This window comes from Cryptomeria japonica, unplaced genomic scaffold, assembly GCF_030272615.1.
Source record: "Cryptomeria japonica unplaced genomic scaffold, Sugi_1.0 HiC_scaffold_478, whole genome shotgun sequence".
Lineage (NCBI taxonomy): Eukaryota > Viridiplantae > Streptophyta > Pinopsida > Cupressales > Cupressaceae > Cryptomeria > Cryptomeria japonica.
The window spans coordinates 45,001-60,000 of record NW_026729298.1 but is presented as its reverse complement, the minus strand read 5'-3'; the positions used below and the strand labels follow the sequence as shown (position 1 = coordinate 60,000).

Genomic DNA, 15,000 nt, shown 5'->3' with positions numbered 1-15,000 from the left:
GTGCGCACACCTTGGCTGGGCTGCGCACCAGGGCGGGCTCAAGATGGCACCAGCATTCCCTTTTTCTCACTATCTTTCAAAACGGAAATTTTAAAATCTCGTTTTTTTTTTGCCTTTTATGGAAATTAGTGAAGGCATCGCATCAAAGGTGCGCACCTCGCTGCCCACCTTGGTGTGCTCCGAGGTGCCCACCACGGTGCGCAACGCCGGTGCGAACCCGGGAGCGCCCCGATGTGTGCTCCAAGGTGCGGCGTGCACGAAGTCGGACCCCGGTTTGCCCCGGGTGCGCACCTCGCGTGCACCTTGGTGCGCACACCTTGGCTGGGTTGCGCGGCCTGGTGGGCACCATGGTGCGCACCAAGGAGCGCTCCGAAGTGTGCTCCAAGGTGCGGCGTGCACGAAGTCGGAGCCCGGTTTGCCCCGGGTACGCACCTCGCGTGCACCTTCGCCGGGGTGGGCACCTCGGCTGGGTTGCGCGCCCTGGTGCGCACCAAGGAGCGCTCCGAAGTGTGCTCCAAGGTGCGGCGTGCACGAAGTCGGAGCCCGGTTTGCCCCGGGTGCGCACCTTCGCCGCGGTGCGCACCATGGCGTGCACGAAGTCGGAGCCCGGTTTGCCCCGGGTGCGCACCTCGCGTGCACCTTCGGCGGGGTTGCGCGCCCTGGTGGGCACCATGGTGCGCACCAAGGAGCGCTCCGAAGTGTGCTCCAAGGTGCGGCGTGCACGAAGTCGGAGCCCGGTTTGCCCCGGGTGCGCACCTCGCGTGCACCTTCGGCGGGGTTGCGCGCCCTGGTGGGCACCATGGTGCGCACCAAGGAGCGCTCCGAAGTGTGCTCCAAGGTGCGGCGTGCACGAAGTCGGAGCCCGGTTTGCCCCGGGTGCGCACCTCGCGTGCACCTTCGCCGCGGTGGGCACCATGGCGTGCACGAAGTCGGAGCCCGGTTTGCCCCGGGTGCGCACCTCGCGTGCACCTTCGCCGGGGTGGGCACCTCGGCTGGGTTGCGCGCCCTGGTGCGCACCAAGGAGCGCTCCGAAGTGTGCTCCAAGGTGCGGCGTGCACGAAGTCGGAGCCCGGTTTGCCCCGGGTGCGCACCTCGCGTGCACCTTCGCCAGGGTGGGCACCTCGGTGCGCACACCTTCTCAATGTTTTCTTGCCTTTTCTGGAAATTGGTGAAGGCAGCGCATCAAAGGTGCGCACCTCGGTGTGCTCCGAGGTGCGAACCCGAGAGCGCTCCGAGGTGCCCACGAAGTCGAAAGTCGGGTTAATTGCATTGTTTTCCCCGGGTGCGCTCCGAGGTGCGCAACATCGGCGCGCACCAAGGAGGGCTCCGAAGTGTGCTCCAAGGTGCGCACGATGGCGTGCACCTCTGGTGCGCACGATTCGGAGCTCGGTTTGACCGGGGTGCGCACACCTTGGCTGGGTTGCGCACCTTTTGTGCGCTCCAAGGTGCGCACGAAGTCGGAGCTCGGTTTGCCCCGGGTGCGCACCTTCGCCAGGGTGCGCACCTTGATGCGCACGCCTTGGCTGGGCTGCGCACCTTGGTGGGCGCCATGGTGCGCACCTTTCGTGCGCTCCAAGGTGCGCACGAAGTCGGAGCTCGGTTTGCCCCGGGTGCGCACCTTGGTGGGCGCCATGGTGCACTCCGAGGTGCCCAAGATTGGTGCGCACCAAGGAGCGCTCCGAAGTGCGCTCCAAGGTGCGCGCGAAGTCGAAAGTTGGGTTAATTGTCCGGTTTGCCTCGGGTGCGCACCTTGCGTGCACCTTCGCCAGGGTGGGCTGGGCTGCGCACACCTTGGCACCCGCGTTTCCTTCATTTTAAATTTTTTTTTTTTACAATCTCTCAAGTGGGAAATTCTATAATCTCAACTTTTTTTGCCTTTTCAGGAAACTTTTGAATGGAGCGCATCATTGGTGCGCTCCGAAGTGTGCTCCAAAGCTCTCTCCAGCTGCGTGCACCTGCCCCGGCCGCGCACCCGGCCCCGCCCAGCTTCGCTCACCTGTCCCGGGCGTCTGGTGCGGAACCTTAGAGTAAGAAACATCACCGTGCACCTTGGCCAACGTGCGCGACTCGACCGAGCGCGCACTGGCCGAGGTGCACACCGATTTCACCTGGGTGCGCGCGCAGCACCTCGGGCGCACCGGGGTGCGCGCACAACGCCCGGGTTGCACCGTGGCCTGTGTGCTCGGGGCGCCTCGGGTGCGCGCTCGGTGTCGCCCCCGCGCGCGCGGTAGTGCGGGCAGCGCACCCCGGCCCGGCCCGGCCCCGACGAGAACGCAAACGGGCAAAAGGTTTATTCAAATAGCATTGCGACGCCCGGCGAAAAACTAAAAAAGGGTGCAACACCGGGACTTCCCGGGAGGTCACCCATCCCAGTACTACTCCGGCCCAAGCGCGCTTAACTGCGGAGTTCTGATGGGATCCGGTGCACTAACGCTGGTATGATCGCACCCGTTATGAGCTTGTCGCAGTGTGTACTTAGCAAACCGCGACCCACGTGCGAATCCACCCCGGCCACCCACCCCCGTCGAGGTGCACACCCTCCCTCGCGAAGTGCGCCCCGTTCGCCAAGTGTGAGCCCTGCCCGGGTGCGCGCACCTTGCTAGGGCGTCGGGTGTGCACCCGGCCCGGCCTACGTGCGTGCACCTGGAGGGGGCGTCGTGTGCGTGCAGTGTCCCGTCTGCAACGCGGTGCCCACACACCACCTCGGGCGCAACGACCTGCGCTCACATGTGGGCCGAGTGCACCTTGGTGCATGTTCGGGGCGCCTCGGGTGCACGCTCGATCTTGCCCCGGTGCACCAAGGCGCTCGGTTTGCCCCGGGTGCGCACTTGGTGCAAGGTGGGCACCCAAAATAGGGATCAAGCACCAAAACACAAGTTTCGGGATGCAAAATGGGACCCAAGGACCACAAATGCGTTCCAAGACCCATGATGGGTCCACGAGAACAAAAATGTGTTCCGAGACTTAATAAACAAATATTGGGTTTTAGGAGAAGAAACATGCTCTGATGCCCAAAACGAGAATCGACCCCGAAAAGGCCACAGGCCAAAAGTGGGATGCGAGACAAAAAAAAATGGGACCCGAGGACCAAAATTGGGTTCCCAGGTCGAAGACAGGGCAACCGGACAAGAAACGACCTCTAAGGCTCGAAATGAGTCCCGACGACTAAAACTTGACAAGAAGCACCCATCAGGCACCCAACTCGACACCCATGGGATGCCGACCCACCCGGGCTTCCACCTAGCACACCTTGGCACCCACCCACCCTCGCACCCAACCTCGCACCCAACTTAGCACCTTTGAACCCACATTGGCACTCACCCTGACCCTGGCACCTTGGAACCCACATTGGCACTCACCTTGACCCTGGCACCCACCTTTGCACTCACCTTGGGACCCACCCTGGCTCCCACCTCGGCACCCACCCAGACACCCACCTTGGTTCCTTGGCACCCACCTTGGATCCTTGGCACCCACCCCGACACCCACCTTGGCACGCAACTTGGCTACTTGCCACCCACCTTGGCTCCTTGACGCCCACCCCGACAACCACCCCGTGACCTACCCTGGCTAGGGTTGGTGCACACCCACCCTGGTGCCCACCTTGGCACCCACCCTATGACCCACCTTGGCACGCACCTTAGTACCCACCCCGTTACCCACCCTAGGACCCACCCCGTGACCCACCTTGGCCAGGGTGGGTGCACCCACCCTGGTGCCCACCTTGGCACCCACCCATCCTAGCACCCAGCCTGTGACCGGGCTTGGAACCCAACCTTGCACCCGCACCCGTCTTGGCCAGTGTGGGTGCGCACCCATCCTGGCACCCACGTTGTGACACACCCTTTAACCCACGCACCCTAGCACCCACGTTGGCACCCACCTTGGAACCCAACCTAGCAACTTGGCACCCACCCCGTGACCCACCTTGGCATCCACCATAGCAGTCGCCGACTTGGCACCCACCTCGGCACCCACCTTGACACTTGTGGACCCACCTTGCCACTCACCCTAGCATCGACCCATCCTAGCACCCACCCTGGCACCTTTGCACCCTAGCACTCACCCATCCTAGCACCTAACCTGTGACCCACCTTGACACTCACCCTCGCACCCACCTTGGAACCCAACCTAGCACCCACCCACCCTGACACCAACCCTAGCACCTACCCACCCTTGCACCCACCCTGTGACCCATCTTGGCACCCACCCATCCTACCACTCAACCTATCACCCACCTTCTCACCCACCTTGGCATCCACCTTAGCACCCACCCACACTGGCACCTTGGCACCCACCTCGGGCAAGGTGGGTGCACACCCACCCTGGCACCCAATTTAGAACCCACCGAGCATGTTACCCACCTTGGCACCCACATTGCAGCCCACCCTAGTACCCACCCTATGACCCACATTGGCATCCACACCCTAGCACCCAGGCACCTCGACACCCGCCTTGACACCCACCCTAGCACTGAACCTGTGACCCACCTTGGAACTCACCCTAGAACCCACCCACCCTGTGAACCACCTTGGCATCCACCTTAGCACCCACCCACCTTGGCACCCACTCTAGCACTCACCCATCCTAACACCCAACTTGTTACCCACCTTGGCACCCGCCCTCGCGTCCACCTTGAAACCCACCCTAGCACCCACCCACGCAGGAGCCCACCTTGGCACCCAACCTAACACCCACGCATCCTGGCACCCAACTTGTGACCCACCTTGGAACCCACCCTAGTACCCACCTTTGAACCCACTATATCACCAACCCACCTTGGCACCCACCCTATGACCCTCTTTGGAATCCACCCTAGCACGCACCCACCCTGGCACCCACCATGGAGCGCACCCTAGCACCCACCCACCTCGGCACGCACCTCAACACCCACCTTGGTGTGCGCACTGCGCCAACCTCTCAAAGACCCTATGTGGTGCGCTCCAAAGTGTACACCTTTGGTGCGCTCCAAGGTGCGCACCTTTGGTGCACACCGAGGTGCACACCAAAGTGTGCACCGAGGTGAGCACCAAAGTGCACTCCAGGGTGCACACCAAGGCGTGCACCTTTGGTGCGGTCAATGCAAACGAATTCGGAAGTTGGGGTCGATGTCCTAATCGCTGCTGCAGACTACACGTATGAGAATCGGACAAATAGCTTTATATAGGGGAGGTGTTGCGTTTGATGGGTCGACTCCCCTGGTTGTGTGCACTGCACCAACTTCAAAGACCCTGTCTTGTTTAAGAAGTCAAAAGTTGGGGTGGATGTCCTAATCATTGCTGCAGTCTACGCATGTATGAGAATCAGACAAATAGCTTATATAGGGGAGGTGTTGCATTCGGTGGGTTGACTCCCCTGGTTGTGCGCACTGCGCCAACCTCAAAGACCCCGCATAGCAGAAGAAGTCGGAAGTCGGATTTTGGTGAGCACCAAGGCGTGCACCTTTGGTGCGGTCAACGCAGACGAATTCAGAAGTTGGGGTGGATGTCCTAATCGTTGTTGCAGGCTACACATGTATGAGAATCAGACAAATAGCTTATATAGGGGAGGTGTTGGGTTTGATGGGTCAACTCCCTTGGTTGTGCGCATTACGCCAACCTCAAAGACCTTGTTTTCGTTAAGAAGTCAAAAGTTGGGGTCAATGTCCTAATGGCTCCTGCAGGCTACACATGTATGAGAATCGGACAAATAGCTTATATAGGGGAGGTGTTGGGTTTGATGGGTCGACTCCCCTGGTTGTGCGCATTACGTCAACCTCAAAGACCTTGTTTTCGTTAAGAAGTCAAAAGTTGGGGTCGATGTCCTAATTGCTCCTGTAGACTACACATGTATGAGAATCAGACAAATAGCTTATATAGGGGAGGTGTTGGGTTTGATGGGTTGACTCCCCTAGTTGTTCGCATTACACCAACCTCAAAGACCTTGTTTTCGTTTAGAAGCCGAAAGTTGGGGTCGATGTCCTAATTGCTCCTGCAGGCTACGCATGTATGAGAATCAGACAAATAGCTTATATAGGGGAGGTGTTGGGTTTGATGGGTCGACTCCCCTGGTTGTGCGCATTGCGCCAACCTCAAAGACCCTGCATTGCGGATGAAGTCGAAAGTCAGAGTTTGGTGTGCTACAAGGTGTGGTCGAAGGTGCTCACCTAGGTGTGCACCTTTGGAGCACAGGAAAAGTGCCCTCCAAAAGTGCGCACCTTTGGAGTGCACAAAAGTGCCCTCCAAAAGTGCGCACCTTTGGAGCGCAGAAAAGTGCCCTCCAAAAAGTGCCCTCCAAAAGTGCGCACCTTTGGAGCGCAGAAAAGTGCCCTCCAAAAAGTGCCCTCCAAAAGTGCGCACCTTTGGAGCGCAGAAAAGTGCCCTCCAAAAAGTGCCCTCCAAAAGTGCGCACCTTTGGAGCGCAGAAAAGTGCCCTCCAAAAGTGCGCACCTTTGGAGCGCAGAAAAGTGCCCTCCAAAAAGTGCCCTCCAAAAGTGCGCACCTTTGGAGCGCAGAAAAGTGCCCTCCAAAAAGTGCCCTCCAAAAGTGCGCACCTTTGGAGCGCAGAAAAGTGCCCTCCAAAAAGTGCCCTCCAAAAGTGCGCACCTTTGGAGCGCAGAAAAGTGCCCTCCAAAAAGTGCCCTCCAAAAGTGCGCACCTTTGGAGCGCAGAAAAGTGCCCTCCAAAAAGTGCCCTCCAAAAGTGCGCACCTTTGGAGCGCAGAAAAGTGCCCTCCAAAAGTGCGCACCTTTGGAGCGCACAAAAGTGCCCTCCAAAAGTGCGCACTTTTGGTGCGCACCAAGGCGCTGGTTCGGTCGTTGCAGGCGAGTTCGGAAGTTGGGGTCGATGTCCTGAGCGGAGGTGCAAACTACACAGGTGTCGGAATCGGACAAATAGCTTATATAGGGGAGGTGTATGCTTCGATGGGTCGACTCCCCAGGTTGAGCGCACCGCGCCAACCTCAAAGACCCTACGGTATGGATGAAGTCGGAAGTTGGGTCCGATGACCAATTCGATTAGTAGGTATGCTCATGAGGTCGGAATTTGGGTCCGATGACCTGCCATGTGCAGGAAGGCGAATGTTGACACTGTGCGTTGCAAGGTGCACACCAAGGCGCTGGTGCGGTCTTTTTAGTCGAGTTCGGAAGTTGGGGTCGATGTCCTGATCGGAGGTGCAAGCTACACAGGTGTGGGAATCGGACAAATAGCTTATATAGGGGAGGTGTATGCTTCGTTGGGTCGACTCCCCGGGTTGAGCGCACCGCGCCAACCTCAAAGACCCTACGGTATGGATGAAGTCGGAAGTTGGGTCCGATGACCGATTCGATATGTAGGCATACTCGCGAGGTCGGAATTTGGGTCCGATGACCTGCCACGTGCAGGAAGGCGAATGTTGGCACTGTGCGTTGCAAGGTGCGCACCAAGGCGCTGGTTCGGTCGTTGGAGGCGAGTTCGGAAGTTGGGGTCGATGTCTTGATCGGAGGTGCAAACTACACAGGTGTGGGAATCGGACAAATAGCTTATATAGGGGAGGTGTATGCTTCGTTGGGTCGACTCCCCGGGTTGAGCGCACCGCGCCAACCTCAAAGACCCTACGGTATGGATGAAGTCGGAAGTTGGGTCCGATGACCGATTCGATATGTAGGCATACTCGCGAGGTCGGAATTTGGGTCCGATGACCTGCCATGTGCAGGAAGGCGAATGTTGGGACTGTGCGTCGCAAGGTGCGCACCAAGGCGCTGGTGCCGTCGTTGCAGTCGAGTTCGGAAGTTGGGGTCGATGTCCTGGTCAGAGGTGCAAACTACACAGGTGTGGGAATCGGACAAATAGCTTATATAGGGGAGGTGTATGCTTCGATGGGTCGACTCCCTGGGTTGAGCGCACCGCGCCAACCTCAAAGACCCTACAGTATGGATGAAGTCGGAAGTTGGGTCCGATGACCGATTCGATACGTAGGCATATTGGCGAGGTCTGAATTTGTGTCCGATGACCTGCCATGCGCAGGAAGGCGGAATTTGGGTCCGATGACCGAGTTGATGGCGTGCCATGCGCAGAAAGGCGGAATTTGGGTCCGATGACCGAGTTGATGTTGATGGCCCGCCATGCACAGGAAGGCGGAATTTGGGTCCGATGACCGATTTGAAGGCGTGCCATACGCAAAAAGGCGGAGTTTGGGTCCGATGACCGAGTTGATATTGATGGCCCGCCATGCGCAGGAAGGCGGAATTTGGGTCCGATGACCTGACATACGCATGGAGTCCGACTCGGGGGCCGATGTTCGATTCGATGACTTGCATTGTGGGTAAAGTCGGAAGTTGTGGTCTTTGACCCGATTCGATGACCAGACTTCGGCTGCTTGAGAATCGGACAAATAACTTATATAGGGGAGGTAGTGTTCTCGAGCATCCTCCCCCCGTGCCCGTTTATGTCGATTGATGCTGGTGCTCGACTGGTTGGAGCGCTCGGATGCAAAAATCTTGCACCAGGATTTATCGATTGTGATGGACACGGCAAGTCTCCTGATTGCTATGCAGGAGCTCATCGTGAATCTCTATGCGGCCTTGGTATGGACTCGACCTGCGGAATGGTTCGGCAATGGTAGTCGCTCCAACACGTCCTTGCAATGGCCACAGAGGTGATTCGACTAGAGCTCCAGTCTAGCTTTTGGGTTGCTTGGCGGACTGGTATAGCCGCGATCGAGTTCCGGCCATGAACGTTTTAGATAGCTCTTGGGCTTTCTGGGACGGAAGTCGGAAGTTTGGGCTGTTGTCCGATTTGATGACCATTCTTCGGATGTGTGAGAATCGGACAAATAACTTATATAGGGGACTGTGTTGTCTCACGCAGCCCCCTCCGTGCCCCTCTATCTCGACCGATGTTGGTGCTTGAAAGGGTTGGGATCGCTCGGATTTATAAACGTGCACCACCATTTGTCGAGTGTGAGGGACGCGGCAGGTCTCCTAAATGCTATGCGGGCGCTCTCTGAGAATCTCTATCCGGCCTCGACACAGACTAGTCTTGCTGAATGGTTTGGCACTGGTAGTCGATCCAACACGTCGTTGTTGTGGCCGCCTAGGCGATTCGATTCGAGCCCCCGTCTAGCTTTTGGGTTGCTTGGCGGATTTTGCCCTATCCGCAAGTGAGCTCGGTCCCTAAACGTTCGAGAAACCCGATTGCTATGCGCCGACTCTCTTTCTTGCGAGCCTCCATCTAGCTTTTGGGTCTCTACGGAACGGAAGTCGGAATCTGGGACCGTTGTTTGATTCGACGAGGCAGACTACGGTTGTGCGAGAATCGGACAAATAACTTATATAGGGGAGGTGTTGACTGGAGCATTCTCCCCCGTGCCCCTCTAACTCGACCAATGCTGGCGCTCGAACGGTGGTAGCGCTCGGATTTTCATTGAGCGCCAGCATTGGTCGATTTAGAGGGGCATGCGAGATTCCCGAATGCTATGCGAGGGCTCTAACGGAAATGTCTATTGGTTTCGGTATGGATGCAATTGCGAGTGGTTCGGCAAAGGTAGTCGTTCCGATGCGTCCATGTCGTGGCCAAATCGATAATTCGATTTGAGCCCTCGTATAGCATTTGGGTCTCTCGATGTGATTCCGCATTCCAGTCCCTTTGGGCACTGCTTGAGCCGCATCCCAGGGGGTTCCCTTCCCAATAATCTGCCTCGCAACCCGATTGCTATGCGGTGAGGCTCCTCGGCCGCCTCGGAACTATCTGTGTATCAGACGCATCGCGGGATAAGGGGTTGGCAACGGTAGTCGCCCCAAGCGCGTCCGATGCTTGGACCATTCCGAGGCGGCCCTGAAGCCTCTTCCGTCTAGCCGTTGGGTCCTTCTCGCCGCATCCCTCGCCTCGCACCCCGATTGCTATGCGGTGAGGCTCCTCGGCCGCCTCGGAACTATCTGTGTATCGGACGCGTCGCGGGATAAGGGGTTGTCACTGGTAGTCGCCCCAAGCGCGTCCGATGCTTGGACCATTCCGAGGCGGCCCTGAAGCCTCTTCCGTCTAGCCGTTGGGTCCTTCTCGCCGCATCCCTCGCCTCGCACCCCGATTGCTATGCGGTGAGGCTCCTCGGCCGCCTCGGAACTATCTGTGTATCGGACGCGTCGCGGGATAAGGGGTTGTCATTGGTAGTCGCCCCAAGCGCGTCCGATGCTTGGACCATTCCGAGGCGGCCCTGAAGCCTCTTCCGTCTAGCCGTTGGGTCCTTCTCGCCGCATCCCTCGCCTCGCACCCCGATTGCTATGCGGTGAGGCTCCTCGGCCGCCTCGGAACTATCTGTGTATCGGACGCGTCGCGGGATAAGGGGTTGTCACTGGTAGTCGCCCCAAGCGCGTCCGATGCTTGGACCATTCCGAGGCGGCCCTGAAGCCTCTTCCGTCTAGCCGTTGGGTCCTTCTCGCCGCATCCCTCGCCTCGCACCCCGATTGCTATGCGGTGAGGCTCCTCGGCCGCCTCGGAACTATCTGTGTATCGGACGCGTCGCGGGATAAGGGGTTGTCACTGGTAGTCGCCCCAAGCGCGTTCGATGCTTGGACCATTCCGAGGCGGCCCTGAAGCCTCTTCCGTCTAGCCGTTGGGTCCTTCTCGCCGCATCCCTCGCCTCGCACCCCGATTGCTATGCGGTGAGGCTCCTCGGCCGCCTTGGAACTATCTGTGTATCGGACGCGTCGCGGGATAAGGGGTTGTCACTGGTAGTCGCCCCAAGCGCGTCCGATGCTTAGACCATTCCGAGGCGGACCCGAAGCCTCTTCCGTCTAGCCGTTGGGTCCTTCTCGCCGCATCCTTCGCCTCGCACCCCGATTGCTATGCGGTGAGGCTCCTCGGCCGCCTCGGAACTATCTGTGTATCGGACGCGTCGCGGGATAAGGGGTTGTCACTGGTAGTCGCCCCAAGCGCGTCCGATGCTTGGACCATTCCGAGGCGGACCCGAAGCCTCTTCCGTCTAGCCGTTGGGTCCTTCTCGCCGCATCCCTCGCCTCGCACCCCGATTGCTATGCGGTGAGGCTCCTCGGCCGCCTTGGAACTATCTGTGTATCGGACGCGTCGCGGGATAAGGGGTTGTCACTGGTAGTCGCCCCAAGCGCGTCCGATGCTTGGACCATTCCGAGGCGGACCCGAAGCCTCTTCCGTCTAGCCGTTGGGTCCTTCTCGCCGCATCCCTCGCCTCGCACCCCGATTGCTATGCGGTGAGGCTCCTCGGCCGCCTTGGAACTATCTGTGTATCGGACGCGTCGCGGGATAAGGGGTTGTCACTGGTAGTCGCCCCAAGCGCGTCCGATGCTTGGACCATTCCGAGGCGGACCCGAAGCCTCTTCCGTCTAGCCGTTGGGTCCTTCTCGCCGCATCCCTCGCCTCGCACCCCGATTGCTATGCGGTGAGGCTCCTCGGCCGCCTTGGAACTATCTGTGTATCGGACGCGTCGCGGGATAAGGGGTTGTCACTGGTAGTCGCCCCAAGCACGTCCGATGCTTGGACCATTCCGAGGCGGCCCCGAAGCCTCTTCCGTGTAGCCGTTGGGTCCTTCTCGCCGCATCCCTCGCCTCGCACCCCGATTGCTATGCGGTGAGGCTCCTCGGCCGCCTTGGAACTATCTGTGTATCGGACGCGTCGCGGGATAAGGGGTTGTCACTGGTAGTCGCCCCAAGCGCGTCCGATGCTTGGACCATTCCGAGGCGGCCCCGAAGCCTCTTCCGTGTAGCCGTTGGGTCCTTCTCGCCGCATCCCTCGCCTCGCACCCCGATTGCTATGCGGTGAGGCTCCTCGGCCGCCTTGGAACTATCTGTGTATCGGACGCGTCGCGGGATAAGGGGTTGTCACTGGTAGTCGCCCCAAGCGCGTCCGATGCTTGGACCATTCCGAGGCGGACCTGAAGCCTCTTCCCTCTAGCCGTTGGGGCTTTCTCGCCGCATCCCTCGCCTCGCACCCTGATTGCTATGCTGTGAGGCTCCTCGGCCGCCTTGGAACTATCTGTGTATCGGACGCATCGCGGGATAAGGGGTTGGCAGTGGTAGTCGCCCCAAGCGCATCCGATGCTTGGACCATTCCGAGGCGGCCCTGCAGCCTCTTCCGTCTAGCCGTTGGGGCCATCTCGCCGCATCCCCCACCTCGCACCACGATTGCTATGCGGTGAGGCTCCTTGGCCGCCTCGGAACTATCTGTGTATCGGACGCATCGCGGGATAAGGGGTTGTCACTGGTAGTCGCCCCAAGCGCGTCCGATGCTTGGACTATTCCGAGGCGGCCCTGCAGCCTCTTCCGTCTAGCCGTTGGGGCCATCTCGCTGCATCCCCCACCTCCTCGGCCGCCTCGGAACTATCTGTGTATCGGACGCATCGCGGGATAAGGGGTTGGCAGTGGTAGTCGCCCCAAGCGCGTCCGATGCTTGGACTATTCCGAGGCAGCCCTGCAGCCTCTTCCGTCTAGCCTTTGGGGCCATCTCGCCGCATCCCTCGCCTCGCACCCCGATTGCTATGCGGTGAGGCTCCTCGGCCGCCTGGGAACTATCTTCGTATCGGACGCATCGCGGGATAAGGGGTTGTCACTGGTAGTCGCCCCAAGCGCGTCCGATGCTTGGACTATTCCGAGGCGGCCCTGTGGCCTCTTCCGTCTAGCCGTTGGGGCCATCTCGCCGCATCCCCCACCTCGCACCCCGATTGCTATGCGGTGAGGCTCTTCGGCCGCCTTGGAACTATCTTCGTATCGGACGCATTGCGGGATAAGGGGTTGTCACTGGTAGTGGCCCCAAGCGCGTCCGATGCTTGGACTATTCCGAGGCGGCCCTGCAGCCTCTTCCGTCTAGCCGTTGGGGCCATCTCGCCGCATCCCCCACCTCGCACCCCGATTGCTATGCGGTGAGGCTCCTCGGCCGCCTTGGAACTATCTTCGTATCGGACGCATCGCGGGATAAGGGGTTGTCACTGGTAGTCGCCCCAAGCGCGTCCGATGCTTGGACTATTCCGACGCGGCCCTGTGGCCTCTTCCGTCTAGCCGTTGGGGCCATCTCGCCGCATCCCCCACCTCGCACCCCGATTGCTATGCGGTGAGGCTCCTCGGCCGCCTTGGAACCATCTTCGTATCGGACGCATCGCGGGATAGGGGGCTGTCACTGGTAGTCGCCCCAAGCGTGTCCGATGCTTGGACCATTCCTAGGCGGCCCTGAAGCCTCTTCCGTCTAGCCGTTGGGGCCTTCCCGCCCCATCCCTCGCCTCGCACCCCCGATTGCTATGCGGTGAGGCTCCTCGGCCGCCTTGGAACCATCTGTGTATCGGACGCATCGCGGGATAAGGGGTTGGCACTGGCAGTCGCCCCAAGCGCGTCCGATGCTTGGACCATTCCGAGGTGGCCCTGAAGCCTCTTCCGTCTAGCCGTTGGGGCCTTCCCGCCCCATCCCTCGCCTCGCACCCCGATTGATATGCGGTGAGGCTCCTCGGCCGCCTTGGAACTATCTGTGTATCGGACGCATCGCGGGATAAGGGGTTGGCACTGGTAGTCGTCCCAATCGCATCCGATGCTTGGACCATTCCGAGGCGGCCCTGCAGCCTCTTCCGTTTAGCCGTCGGGGCCTTCCCGCCGCATCCCTCGCCTCGCATCCCGATTCCTATGCGGTGAGTCTTCTCGGCCGCCGCGGAACTATACCTGTTATTGCTACTGCATCCTTCGGCTGGTAACCTCCTCTGCCGCCTTGGAACGTTCTCTTTGTCGGACGCGTCGCGGGATAAGGGGTTGGCACTGGTAGTCGCCCCAAGCGCGCCCGATGCATAGACCGCTCCGAGTCGACCTTGCTTTCAGCCTCTCACATGCATAGACCTCTCTGAGTCGACCCTGCAGCCTCTCACGTTTAGCCTTTGGAATCTCGCCTCACAACATGATTGCTATCCTTGATGCATCCCTTGCCTCGAGCCCTGATTGCTTTCTTGGCTGCATCCCTCCTCTCCTCACAGCCCGGTTGTCATCACTGCTTCATCCGTCGCTTCATGCATTCTGGCTGCTGGGCCCTTCCCACCGCACACCTCGATTGCTATCTCTTCTGCATCACACACCCCGATTGCTATCTCTGCTACATCCCTCGGCTCTCACTTCTGCATCCTTCGCCTCACACCTCGATTGCTATCAATGCTGCATCCGTAACCTCACACCCCGATTGCTATGCGGGGAGGCTCCTTGGCCGCCTTGGAAATTTCTGTGTGTCGGACGCACCGCGGGATAAGGGGTTGGCACTGGTAGTCGCCCCAAGTGCGCCCGATTCTTAGACCGCTTCGAGGTGACCTCGTAGCCTCTTTCGTCCAGGCTTCCTGCCTTCAACGCCCTTTTTACACCTCGATTGCTATGCGCGGGCTCGTTGGCGTCTATCACCTCTCTGCGAAGAGTGGCACGATGATTGTTGGGGTAAATCGTAGCAGTCCGATCTCTGGCCTTGGGCCATTGTGAGGGCTGATCGATTTCCTGTGCGCATCTCGTGTTCGCCCAGTAACAGACTCGACGACTTGTAATCGGTCTTGTTCCCGATTGTTCCTGGAGGTAGTCTTCGGAACTCTTGGATTTGACCTGTCACTCGAACTGTCCTCTTCCGAGGATGCTTGTGTGTGTGTGCTTGTGCCATTTCCTTGGCGGTATTAACGAGATATTAAAGAGCGGAGTGAGCGCCTCGCCCAGCTATGTTTGGGGCTCTCACTCCCTTACCCGGTGTGCGACCGCTTTGCACGTAGGTTGCGGAGCATCGCGACTCTTTCGATGTTTGGCGGTTGTCTTCCGGTGATGCGTTGGTCCCGAAGTGCACGTTACTAGCATTTCTGCCATTGTTCTCGATCTTTGGCACGTTCCTTCGTTGCAATTGGATATATATCTCCGTTTATACGCGCAGGCTTCTCCCGCCTATTCAGCGCTGTCCCACTCTCAGCACTCTCGTGGTCTCCTTGGCTTCTCTCTCCCGTGAGCGAGCTCTCTTCTCGAGTCTTTTCCATGTCCCATGGAGGTTGCCTTGCGAAATTCGGGCACACAAACGTGACCGG

General features: G+C 59.4%; 1 non-coding gene across 1 annotated transcript; it reads right to left on the bottom strand.

Annotated features, from left to right (window-relative positions):
* Window positions 1–2,331: 2,331 nt before the first annotated feature.
* On the bottom strand, window positions 2,332–2,450 carry LOC131871881 (5S ribosomal RNA). The gene has a single exon (XR_009370073.1). It is a non-coding gene; the product is annotated as a 5S ribosomal RNA (ribosomal RNA).
* Window positions 2,451–15,000: the final 12,550 nt, after the last annotated feature.